Here is a 14,306-nt window from a genome sequence, read left to right on the forward strand (position 1 = left end):
TTCAAGAAAGAACACCTGTCCTTCTCAAACTATTCCACAAAATTCAAGAGGAAAGACTACCAAACTCATTTTGCAAAACCAGCATGACCCTAATTCCAAAACCAGATAAAGACACTACAAAGAAAGAAAAGTATAGGCCAATGTCCCTGATAAACATAGATGCTAAAATTCTCAACAAAATATTAGCAAACCAAATCCAAATTTAAAAGGTCATACACCTTGACCAAGTGGGATTTATTCTGGGGATACAGGTTGGTATAATACCCACAAATCAATAAATATGATACACTTCATAAACAAAATGAAGGATTAAAAACTGCATGATCATGTCAATAGATGCAGAAAAAGCATTTGATAAAATCCAGCACCCATTTATGATAAAAACTCTCAGCAAAGTGGGAATAAAGGGAACGTACCTCAATGTAATAAAGGCCATATATGACAAACTTACAGCCAAAATCATATTCAATGGACAAAACCTAAAAGCATTCTCCTTAAGATCAGGAACAATACAGGGATTCTTTCACCACTCTTATTCAACACAGTACTGGGAGTCCTAGCCATAGCAATCAAACAAGAAGAAGAAATAAAAGGCATCCAAATTTGGAAAGGAGAAAGTAAAACTGTCATTATTCGCAGATGACATATTGTACACAGAAAATCCTACAGACTCCACCAAAAAGCTAGAACTAATCAATGGATTTGGCAAAGTAGCAGGATATGAAATTAATATTGAAAAATCAGTGGCATTTCTATACACCAACAGTGAACTATCAGAAAGAAAAACTAAGAAAACAATTCCATTTACTATTACAACAACAACAACAAAATAAGATACCTAGGAATAAATTTAACCAAGGAGATAAAATATCTGTACTCAAAAAACTATAGAACATTGAGAAAAAAAAATTGAAGAAGATCCAAACAATTGAAAACATATACCATATTCATGGATTGGAGGGATTAACATCATTAAAATGTCCATACTACACAAAGCAATCTATAGAGTCAACCCAATTCCTACTAAAATACTAATGACATTTTTCACAGATCTAGAAAAAATATTCCAAAACTTTATATGGAAGAAAAAAGACTCCAAATATCCTCAGCAACCTGAAGAAAGAAGAACGAAGTTGAAGGTATCACAATACCTGTTATCAAACTATACTACAAGGCCACTGTACTAAAAAGAGTCTGGTACTGGTATAAGAATAGGCATATAGATAAATGGAACAATACAAAGGGACAGATATCAACCCACACCTATATGGTCAATTAGTATTTGACAGAGGAAGCAAGAATATACAATGAGCTAAGAGAATGCCTTCCATAAATGGTGCTGGGAAAATTGGACAGGCATATGCAAAAAACTGAAACTAGACCACCAACTTACACCATACATGAGAATAAACTCAAAGTAGATAAAAGACTTAAATGTAAGTCATGAAACCATACAAGTCCTAGAAGAAATCACAGGTAGTAAAATCTCAGACATTTCTTGGAGCAATGTTTTTGCTAATATGTCTCCTAGGGCAAGGAAAATAAGAAGGAAATAAACAAATAAGACTACATCAAACTAAAAATGAAAAAGGAACCCACTATATGGAAGAACATATCCCCTAATGATACATTTGATAAGAGATTAATCTCCAAAATATGTAAAGGACTTATACAACTCTACACTAGGAAGACAGACAATCCAATTAAAAAATGGGCAAAAGACCTGAATAGACACTTCTTTAAAGAGGACATACAGATGGCTAACAGTCAGATGAAAAAATGCTCAATGTGACTACTCATCAGAGATTCAAATTAAAACCACAGTGAGATATCGCCTCATACCTGCCGGAGTTGCTATCATCAATAAATCTACAAACAATAAGTGCTGGTGAGGATGCATAGAAAAGGGAACCTGCACGGTTAGTGGGAATGCAGACTGGTGCAGCCACTATGGAAAACAATATGGAGTTTCTTCAAAAAATTTAAAGTAGAACTGCCTATTAACCTAGCGATCTCACTTCTGGGAATATATCCTAAGAACCCTGAAACACCAATTTGAAAGAATATATGCACCCTAGTATTATTTACAGCAGCCAAGATCTGGAAACACATTGATAGAAAATAGATGGAAAAAGGTACACTATTCAAACATTAAGCATAAGAAGACTGGAGTGGCTATATTAATACCAGATAAAATAGGTGTCAAGATAAAAAGGATTCTCAGAGATCGGCTCTTGGGAAGACTCAGGGCCTTGGGTCGGAGGCTGGGGCCAACAGACATTATGGATAAATCTAAAGAAAACTATATTTCAGGGCCTGTTAAGACTACAATTCCGCCTGGTCACGGTCCAAAACATGTTCTGGTGACTCAGCAATTACCTTCTTGGCATCCATTATCTGCAATTAGTGGCCAGGTTCAGTGGGCCTTGTGTACTTCAAATTTCTCCCAGACAGTTCTTGCCTCCAGCCATAAACCGGTTCAGAGTCTGAAGCAAAAGCAATTGCAGGCAACCAGTGTCCCTCATCCTACCTCCAGGCCACTGAATAATACCCAAACGAGTGAGCAGCCCCAGCCACTGGAAATAATTCTGAAAAGCAACTGGCATCAAACAAAAAAACAAAGAATAAAAAAAAAAAAGATTTTGAAATTAGTCACCATCTGGGTAAAGGAAAGTTTGGTAATGTAAAGTGAGAGAAAAACAAAGCAAGTTTATCCTGAGAGTCTTATTTAAAGGTTAATTAGAGAAAGCAAGAATTGAGCATCAGCTAAGAAGAGAAGTAGAAATACAATACCACTTTAGGTGTCCAAATATTCTTAGATTGTATGGTTATTTCAATGATGCTGCCAGAGTTCACCTACTTCTAGAACATGTACCTCTTGGAGCTGCCTATAGAGAACTTCAGAAGCTGTCCACGTTTGATGAGCAGAGAACTATTTATATCACAGAATTGTCAAATGCCCTGTCTTACTGTCATTCAAAAAGTTATTCAGAGAGATATTAAGCCAGAGAATCTGCTCCGTGGATCAGTTGGAGAGCATAAGATTGAAGATTTTGGGTGGTCCGTACATGCCCCATCCTCCAAGAGAACCACCTTCTGTGGCACCCTGGACTCCTTCCCCCTGAGATAACTGAAGGTTGAATGCACAATGAAAAGGTGGATCTCTGGAGCCTTGGAGTCTTTTGCTATGAATTTTTAGTTGGGAAGCCTCCTTTTGAGGCAAGCATATACCAAGAGTATATAAAAAAATATCATGACTTGAATTAACATTCCCTGACTTTGTACCAGAGGGAGCCAGGGACTTTATGCCACCCTGAAAGAAGTACTCAAACACCTCCTGCTCACAGCAAATCCTTCAAAAGCATCAAGTAGCCAAAAAACCAAAGAGATGTAGGAGATCCAAGATGGCAGACTGAGTGGAAGCTACACTGACGCTCTCCCAGAACCAATCTGGATTTACAACTAAAACACAGAAAAACCATCCTGAAAACCAACCGAAGACGAGCTGGAGAGGACCCTCATAACCAAGGAGGAAAAGTGGAGACTGCACAGACTGGTAGGAAGTGCAGACATGAGAGGGCTGGCTGGGCTCCCCCAGGCAGCAGCCAAAGGTCTGGAGGGATCTCTCGGCTATGGGGGGTTCCCACTGAGGATTCTGGGGCCTAAACCCCAGGCTGGGCTTTCCAGCCAAGAGCACCAGAACTGAGAAAGGTGCCCGCATAACACCTGGCTGTGAAAAGCAGCTGGGTTTCTGTCTGACAGGGAGGGGCAGTTGGAACTGCAGGGACCTTCTTAAAGAGCCAGTGCACAAAGTTTTGTGTGCAGCCACTTACCTTGGGCTCTGGCGGAGGGGGGATGGAGTAGACTAGAGCTATGTGGGGAGAGTCTGGGGTTGTGGCTCTGGAGAGTGAGATCAGGGGATACCCTTCTGGATTCATTCCCCCACACTGTGGGGGACATCTTTGGCTTCGAATTTTCGGCATTTGCCTGAGTGGGGGAAAGCAATTGCCCCACCCTGCTGGAAAGCCTCCCACCCTGCCCAGAGGAGTTTCTACAGCCTGAGGCTTATTAAGAGAATCAGATTAATCAGTCTGCTGGCAGAAGCAGACCTCAGGGTGCTTTGAGTCTTTGCCTGATCTGCTTTGGGACCCAGGCCTTAGAAAAGCAGACTTTGGTGTGCATTTTGGTCCTGTCCAAACGCACCCAGCCCCAGCAGTGGCGACCTCAAGCCTAGTGTTGTTAATAGCCCCAAACAGGGTACTCAGGGCCAGTCACAAACTATGTCTGAAATTGGCCTGTACCAGAGAACCTTCAAAAAGACTGAGGGTCCTAACAGATCTACCTAACATTAAAAACAAACCCAAAAAAGTAGCCAAAATGGAAAGACCAAAAAATAAGCCCAAATGAAAGAACAAGAGAGTCTTCAGAAAAAGAGCCAAATGAAATGGAGATAAGCAATCTTTCAGATACAGAGTTCAGAATACTGATTGTAATGATGCTCAACAGCATGAAAAAAGATATGGAAACTATGAAAAATTACCAGTCAGAAATGAAGAATGACATAGCAGAAATCTTGATCCTGACTACTCTAGAGTAGTCCAAGACTACTCTATCCAGCCGGATTATCAATCAAGCTGGATGGTGACATAAAGAGCTTCCCAGACAAAAAGAGGCTAAAAGACTTTATCACTACAGAACCAGCATTATAGGAAATGTTAAAGGGACTACTATAATTAGAAGTAGAAATAAAGAGAATGAGAAACATAGGTATAAAGAAACAAAATGGCAGTAGATAAGTATCTTTCAATAATAAACTTAAATGTAAATGGATTAAATGCCCCAATAAAAAGATATAGGGTGGCTAATGGATAAGGAAACACGACCCAAATATATGCTGTCCATAAGAGACACACCTCAGAACAAAAGACTCACACAGGATGAGAGTGAAGGGATGGAAAAATTTTTTCCAGGCAAAAGGAAAAAAAAAAAAAAGCTAGGGTAGCAATACTCATATCAGACAAAATAGACTTCAAAATGAAGACCATAATGAGAGACAAGAAAGGTCATTACATAATACTAAAGGGAACAATCCAACAAGAGGATATAACCCTGATAAACATATATGCACCCAAATATAGGAGCACCTAAATTTATAAAAAACCTTCTAGAGGACTTTAAGGGAGAGATTGTCAGCAATACAGTCATACTCGGGGACTTTAACACCCCACTGACTTCACTGGATAGGTCTGCCAGACAAAAAATCAACAAGGAAACAGTGACCCTAAATGACACACTAACCCTTTGCGGTCGTATTAAATTTGGACATGGGTGTCGTACTGGTCGGAATTAATTTCCATTGAAAGAGCAGTGATACATAACATGCAAGATTATGAAGGATAAACAAGAGAAATTATGAACTGATACATGAATGAATAGAGTTAAGATTCGTACGGTTCCTTGCTGTGGTGGCTGAGAGCAGACATACGACCAGAACGGTAAAAAATATTTGGTGGCTGAGAGTAGACAAACGACCGCAAAGGGCTAGATCAGATGGATTTAATTGACATTTACAGAACATTCTACCCCAAAGCTGCAGAATATACATTATTCTCAAGTGCATACAGGACATTCTCAAAGATAGACCACATGTTAGGACACAAAACAAGTTTCCACAAGTTCAAGAAGATTGAAAGCATATCAAGCATCTTCTTGGACCACAGTGGCATAAAATTAGAAATCAACTACAATAAAAAACACTAAAAGACATTTAAACACACGGAGATTGAAGAGCATGTTTTTAAACAATGAATGGGTTACCAAAGAGATCAAGAAAGAAATAAAAAACTTCTCGGAAACAAATGAAAATGAACACACAACAGCTCCAAATCTATGGGACACAATGAAAGCAGTCCTGAGAGGGAAGTTCATAGCACTACAAGCCTACCTTAAAAAACAAGAAAAACTTCTAACCTTACAACTCTCTAACCCTACAACTTAAAAACTTAGAAAGAGAACAAGAGAAGCCCAGAGTAAGTAGAAGGAAAGGAATAATAAAGATCAGAGAAGAAATAAATGACATAGAGACCAAAAAAAAAATCAATACAAAAGATCAATGAAACCAAGAGCTGGTTATTTGAAAAGATAAACAACATTGATGAACCTTTAGCCAGACTCATCAAGAAACAAAGAGAGAGGAACCAAATAAACAAAATCAGAGACGAAAGAAGTGAAATAACAACTGACCCAACAGAAATACAAAGGATTGTAAGAAAATACTATGATCAACTATATGCCATCAAACTCGACAACCTGGATGAAATGGATAAATTCCTAGAAAAATGCAACCTTCCAAAACTCAATCAGGAAAAGTCAGAAAGCCTAAATAAGCCAATAACTGCTGACAAAGTTGAAGCAGTAATCAAAGGGCTCTCAGCACACAAAAGCCCTGGCCCAGATGGCTTCACAGGGGAGTTTTACCAAACATTCAAAGAAGAATTAACACCTATCCTTGTAAAAAGAGTTTGGAAGTGTTCCTTCCTCTTGGATTTTTTTTTGAAGAAGAATTTGTTAATTAATTCCAAAGCCAGATAAAGACACTACAAAGAAAAAGAATTACAGGCCAATATCTCTGATGAACATAGATGCTAAAATTTTCAACAAAATATTAGCAAATCGGATCCAGCAATATATTAAAAAGATCATACACCATGACCAAGTGGGATTTATTCCAGGGATGCAAGGCTGGTACAATATTTGCAAATCAACAAACATGATACATCACATAAATAAGTTAAAAAACAAAAATCACATGATCATATAAACAGATGCAGAAAAAGCATTTGATAAAATCCAGCATCCATTTTGATAAAAACTCTCAGCAAAGTGGGAATAGAGGGATCATACCTCAACATAATGAAGGCCATACATGACAAACCTACAGCCAGCATCATACTCAGTGGGCAAAAACTAAAACCATTTTCCCTAAGAACAGGAACAAGACAGGGTTGTCCACTTTTACCACTCTTATTCAACATAGTACTGGAAGTCCTCGCCACAGAGATCTGAAAGAAGAAAACACAAAAGGCATCCAAATTGGAAAGGAGGAAACAAAACTGTCATTATTTGCAGATGACATGATATTGTACATAGAGAGCTCTAAAGGTTCCACCAAAAAACTACTAGAATAAATAAACGAATTCAGCAAGGTAGCAGATACAAAATTAACACCCAGAAATCAATGGCATTTTTATACACCAATAATGAACTCTCAGAAAGAGAAACTAAAAAAACAATCCCATTTACCATTGCAACTAAAAAAATAAGATACCTAGGAATAAACTTAACCAAAGATGTGAAAGACCTTTACTCAGAAAACTACAGGACACTGAAAAAAGAAATAGAGGAAGATATAAACAAATGGGAAAATATACCATGTTCATGGATTGGACGAACTAACATCATTAAAATGTCCATACTACCCAAAGCCATCTATAAATTCAATGCAATCCCTATTAAAATACCAGTGGCATATTTCACAGATCAAGAACACTTCTAAAATTTATATGGAACCAAAAAACACCCTGAATAGCCACAGCTATCTTGAGAAAGAACAACAAAGTTGGAGGGATCACAGTACCAGATATCAAGTTACACTACAAAGCCACTGTGATCAAAACACCCTGGTACTGGCACAAGAACAGGCATAGATCAGTGGAACAGAACAAAGAACCCAGAAATTGACCCACTCCATTATGGTCAATTAATATTTGACAAAGGAGGCAAGAACATACAATGGAGTAAAGACAGTCTTTTCAATAAATGGTGCTGGGAAAATTGGACAGGTACATGCACAAAAATGAAACTAGACCACCAACTTACACCATACACAAAAGTAAATTCAAAATGGATAAAAGACTTAAATGTAAGACATGAAACCATAAAAATCCTAGAGGAAAACATAGGCAACAAAATCTCAGACATCTCTTATAGCAATATGTTTGCTGATACATCTCATAGGGAAAGAGAAACTAAGGATAAAATAAACAAATAGGACTGCATCAAAATAAAAAGCTTCTGCACAGCAAAAGAAACCATCAACAAAATGAAAAGGGAGCCCACTGTATGGGAGAACATATTTGCCAACGACACATTGGATAAAGGGTTAATATCCAAAATATATAAGGAACTCATACAGCTTAACAAAAGCAAGACAAGCAATCCAATTTAAAAATGGGCAAAGGACCTAAATAGACACTTCTTCAAAGAGGATATACAAATGGCTAAGAGACATATGAAAAATGCTCAACATCGCTAATCATCAGAGAGATGCAAATTAAAACCACAATGAGGTATCACTTCACACCTGTCAGAATGGCTCCCATCAACAAGTCAATGAACTACAAGTGCTGGTGGAGAAAAGGGATCCCTAGTACACTGCTGATGGGAATGCAGACTGGGGCAGCCACTATGGAAAGCAGTATGGAGTTTCCTCAAAAGATTTAAAATTGACCTGCCATTTGACCCAGTGATCCCGCTTCTGGGAATATATCCTAAGGAACCCGGAACACCAATCACAAAGAACTTATGCACCCCTATGTTCATAGCAGCACAGTTTACAATAGCTAAGATCTGGAAACATTCCAAGTGCCCATCAGTAGATGAGTGGATAAAAAAGCTGTGGCACATTTACACCGTGGAATACTATGCAGCTGTAAAAAAGAAGGATCTTTTAGCCTTTGGCACAACATGGAGGGAACTGGAAAGTATTATGCTAAGTGAAATAAGCCAGTCAGAGAAAGACAAGTACCACATGATCTCACTTATATGTAGAATGCAATGAACAAAATTAACTGATGAACAAAGTGGATCCAGAGACACAGAAGCATGGGACAGACTGAGGGATCTCAGAGGAAAGGCGGGGAGTGGGGAGTGGGTGGGGAGAGATTAATCAAAGAACTTATATGTTTATAAGCACCCATGGACATAGACATTGGTGTGGGGAAGGCCTGGGAGTGGGACAGATGTGGGGTGGAGGGGATAAACGGGAATTAAAAGGGGATATCTGTAATATTCTCAACAATAAAGATAAAGAAACTTAAAATAAGATAAACAAAAAGAAAAAAAGAATCAATTAGCAAGCAATCTTAAAACTCTGGCAGGAGGAGAAAGCCATGAACCAAGGCTGCTGTATAGTTGGTCAGAAACAGGCTCCTGACATTATCTTACTGGCGACTGCCTGCTTGCAATCTAAAATGCTACAGGAAATTTATTTTATTTATTTATTTATTTATTTATTTATTTATTTATTTATATTTTTACTGAGCAGGAAGTACCTCATCTTCCTCTTTGAGAAAGTTCCACTTCAATAAACATGAAAGTAGCTGCGAGAATCATGCTAACTTCACTGATTTCATCACCTGGAGGCAAGGTTCAAGCACAGCTGCCCCGCAGCCCGTTTGGAGTAAGGCATCCTTGTGGAAGGTGAACTCAGATTCTAGTGTGGGCAGAGTGGCCCCTTTGCCCTGACTACATCAGTTCAGGAGCTGTGCGGTAACCTTCCAAAAGCAGCTGAGTATGTGTGTAACTTATTGGGTAGCCAGCCACACCTGGTAAAGCTGTCAGAATGAGTGTGTGATTCTTTTAAACGTTAAAATAGAGACGTGTATAAAAAAAGTATTCCCAGAGACAAAGAAGAAGATTTTATTATGATTAAAATGATCTAAATATCTGGAACACATACAACCATAAATGTGCATGTGTCTAATAAAAGAGGTTCAAAATACATGAAGCAAATATTGATATAATTAAAGAGAGAAAAAGCCATTTCCACAGCTATAATCAGAGATGTTGACAACCCTCTCTTAGCAACTGATAGAACAAGTAAGCAAAGATCAGGAAAGACACGGAAGATGTGAACTCTATCAACCACCTTTTAAGAACACTAAACCTGACAAGGACAGAATACATACTCTCTTCAAGTTACATAAGGTACATCTATCAGGATAGATTATATGATGGGCTATAAAAAAGTCTTAATAAATTTTTAAATATTAAAAGCATACAAAGTATGTTCTCTGACTACAATGGAATTAAATTGGAAATCAATAACAATAAGATAACTAGGAAAATCCCAAATATTTGAAAAAAAACACACTTCTGAACAATCTATGGGTCAAAATAAATTTGTAAGGAAAATTAGAAAATATTTCAAACTAAATGATAAAAATACAATATATCATAATTTATGAAATGCAGCTAAAGCAATATAGAGAAATATACAGAGTACAAACTTTTAATTTAGAGTCTAGATTCCTAGCATAGCTCATCCTATTCTATAGTTTGCATATTTCTGACTTTTTTAGAAATCTTTTTTTATTGATTTTTAGAGAGGGATGAAGGGGGGCAAGGAAAGAAAGGGAGACAGAGAAAGAGAGTGAGAGTGAGAGAAAGAGAAAGAAACATTGATGTGAGAGAGAGACTTGGATTGCCTGCCTGCTGTACGCACCTTGACTGGGGATTGAACCTGCAACCTTCTGGTGCATGAGATGACGCTCCAACCGAGCCACACCGGCCAGGGGTTTCTGACTTTTTAAATCTTGCTTCAACAAGGGAGGAGATCTCAAAGAATGACTAATGCTCTGCAAACTTATTGCAGAGTCCTGCCCCAAACTCCAAGGAGCCAAAGGTTCTCCAGGCAGGGTCCTTGGGCTATAGGAGAAAGTGCAGAAGGCAACTCTCCAACACAAAAGGTACATGCTTGCTTTGATACAGTTTTCTGGAAGGTTGGTGAATGAAGGCCATAAAGTATAGTAGGTTTTTGCAAAGTTTAAAAATCTTAAACACCATCATTCTAAATAAGTTTTAAATGAGGAGATGCCACACTAAGGCTCTGAATACTGTAATGGTATTTTTCCTAAATCCAACCTACATAGTTATTTTTTGGTTTGAGATTCAACCTTGATTCAGCTTTCTAGATAAATAAACCTTCTCAAGACCTTATCCTGTAGCTTTGCTTAAGCAGACCTCATCTGACATTAATGAAGGGTCTGCTAGAGTGAGGATTTCACAGCTCATAACTGTTGCTGAGCCCAGGCTAGTATTTGATCAGGTGCCTACAAGCCTGTCATGGGCTGTGCCTCTGGAAGAAATGACCTCAACAACAGTTCTGCTCAAGGGTCACAGATGAAAATATTAGTTTATACTTATAGTTTATACTTATGGTATCATCATAAAAGTAATATTTTCACTTCTCCTTTAGTTAACAGAAGGTGTCAGTGTTGAGACGCATTTTGCTACCTCGCACACTAAACATGGATTGCTCGGCTGCCTGTTGGTCTCCACATTCTTTTCTGTCCCCTGAACCCATTTCTTTAACTTAGATTGTAGACACACACACACACACACACACACACACACCCCAAACTAGTGGGAGGGCCTTCCATTCAACAGGCCACATTCAAACCAGGCCTGGCCTTGAGGTTGTCCCAAGGAGATTCTACTGCCCTCTGCATCCCCTCTGGGGCTTAGGGACCTTCATTATCTACCTGGAAAGTTTTCCTTTGTCAAATTCTACAGAATTTTTAAATTGCATTTCTCCGTGGATCATCCTTAGTTGAGGTCAAGAACAGATAAGCACCACCACCCCTTGATGTATTTGAAGACCATTGAAATACATGACCCAAACCTTTTCATTACATTAATCATTCCAGTTGTCACCACTGTAGCTGTCCTGTGACCTCTCCTCTAGCTCTGGGCATCACTTCCGATTTGCAGAGTCCAATGCTTGATGCCATACTGTCTGGTAAGGGTCTGACAAGGACAGGACACTAGCAACTTTCAGCTAATTTGTCACCCCTGCCTTCCTTTCCATTAGCAATTCTGAGCTTGTGGCATGTGGGCTACCATTCTTCCCCCAACAACACCTGCCTCGATGACTCTGGCTTTACAGAGCTGTGAGGGGCAGAAGTTATGGCGAAGGTTGAATGATGGGGGGGCAGGAGAAAGAGGGAAGTCCGGTATGTTGTGAACACTAATCCCATGTTTTACTTCTTGGTGCACCATATGGGATAAGAAGCCTTTAGTAGCAGCCATGGTGCCTTCTCTGCCCCGAATGGATGTCTAGACCTTAACTTCAGTGTGAAGAACTCTAATACCATATCCATCCAAGAGACTGGCTCTTTTACTCACAGGACAGGTGAGTAGGCAGCTCCCCAGCTGCAGAGGCAGTTTTGAGGACACAACCTCAGGTTTTATATGGAGTCTCCAGAGCCATAGGCAGAGCCTGTAAGGGGCTGTAGGGGGTGGAGCAGAAACACTCTGCTTCTTTAAGTCACTTCAGGTCTACTGGGACTGAACAGTGGAAATGGGGTCCTTCTACTGGATGACTGGGCCCCCACATAGATGCTTCCTCCCATCACCCCCAGTGCTGCAAGGTGCCAAAAGTGACACTTATTCACAGCCCCAATGTCCCAAAGCTCTACCGTATGCTATAAAGAATTGGGGCAATCTCCCCATCTCACTCATTGGCAACTTTATTCTTCCAAAAACCTCAGGGTCATCCTTGTCTTCTCTTTCTCTCACATCATACATCCAATTCACTAGGCAATGCTACCAGGCAGCCCTCACAATCTTCTCGAAATCCTACCTTTGTCACGACTACAGGGGCCACAGCCTGGTCCAAGCCCTGAACATCTCACACCTGGATTATTGCAGCGGCCTTTTAAAAGGTATCCCTGCTTCTCTCCTCACCACCACCCCCATTCAGTCCATTCTCCACACACAGCCCACTCCCTCCATATACATATACATACATACACACGAAGCCTTTTAAAATGTAGGTCACCCTCCAATGGGACCATTTTACTCAGAGTAAAAGCCAAAGTTGTTACGACGCCTGCAAAGCCCATGTGACTTGGACCACGTCACCCATCTACCTACACTCATATCCTGCCAGTCCCCTGCTGATCTCTCCACCCACCAGACACTAGGCATGCTCTAACCTGGGGCCTTTGCTCTAGTTATTCTTCTTCTTGATGTGGCCAACTCATTCATTTCCTTCAAGTCTTGGCTTCCATGTCACCACTTGACAATGTTGACCCTGATCATCTATTCAAAATGGCAATCAGTTCTCCCACCACTGACACATATCTGGATTTTCTTATTCTGCTCTTTTTTATTCACATTACTTATCACCTTCTAACTCACTATGTAATGTACTTATCTATGATGTTAATCATTTATTGTCTGTCTCCCCATGCAAGCATGCATGTTCCTTGGGGCAGGGGATTTTTTGTTCTCTGATGTATTCCAAGTATCGAGGATGTTTTATGGCACATGAGTAGAGGCTCAATTAATATTTGTTGCATGAAAGAACAAAAAAAAAGAAAAAGTCTCTTTATCAACAGATGTCACAACTTGTCACTTAGGCAATGAAGCCACTCTGCTGGTGCTCCATGACTCCCAAGAGTCCCTGGTGAACACACCCCTTCCTGGTAATTTCCAGGTATGTCTGAATCTCAGAGATTACCGCACAGCTGAAATTAAACTGGCATCACTGGTTTAAGCCAAAATAGAAGAAAGGTGGGCAAGGATTCCCTGGATGTGATCTCTTCAGAGAAGGCATAGTGCGGTGAGCAGCTTGGTCTGGTTCAAAGACTTCGGTTTAACTCCCAACCACCCAATTACTACTTGGGCAGGTGAATGACAATTACCCCACAGGCCGTTGCACTGGTTATACAGACAATTTTGTGCAATCAGCTTATACATAGTAGGTACTTAATAAATTACTGGACAGTATCTGCCTTTTCAGCCCAGGAAGGATAGCTGTATTTGCCATTACAAGACGGTTCAGTATTTCTGAGGCTCACTACCATTGTTCGGCACCAGGGGCTTGGTTGGTAGCTGCCCCATGTGAATAAGTCTAATGTCCTGGCTGTGTAGATGGGCTGGCCTGGAAAGGAAAGCTGAAAGGTAGAGAAATGTAGCACATGAAGCAGTCACTTGTACAAAAATGACTAGATAATTTTGATCAATCTCTCCATGCTTTCTAATTGTAGGATGGCATAAATGAAGATACAACAGAGAGCAAAGCACATGCGTACACAGATTCCTGGTTCAAGAGAAATATCCTCAAGTGTTAACTGCTAAATCTAACTCAGATTCTCTGTCCATTTGGAAAAGAGAGGAATGCTGTTCTATTTAGCAGATTTGCTTTCTTCCAGCTGAATTCTGCTTCCTTTTGTTTTCCTCTGTGATCTCACTGAAAAAGTAAAGATCAGAACTAAGTAGGCCTGTACCAACATTGTCAG

The 14,306-nt window shown here is 39.6% G+C and overlaps 1 pseudogene across 1 annotated transcript; it reads left to right on the forward strand.

The window, feature by feature from the left end:
- The first annotated feature begins 2,282 nt into the window (after positions 1–2,282).
- LOC308547353 (aurora kinase A pseudogene) lies at positions 2,283–3,394 on the forward strand (annotated as a pseudogene). The gene has a single exon. The product of its transcript is annotated as an aurora kinase A pseudogene (transcript).
- Positions 3,395–14,306: the final 10,912 nt, after the last annotated feature.

The sequence above is a fragment of the Miniopterus schreibersii genome, assembly GCF_964146895.1.
Source record: "Miniopterus schreibersii genome assembly, chromosome: 1".
Lineage (NCBI taxonomy): Eukaryota > Metazoa > Chordata > Mammalia > Chiroptera > Miniopteridae > Miniopterus > Miniopterus schreibersii.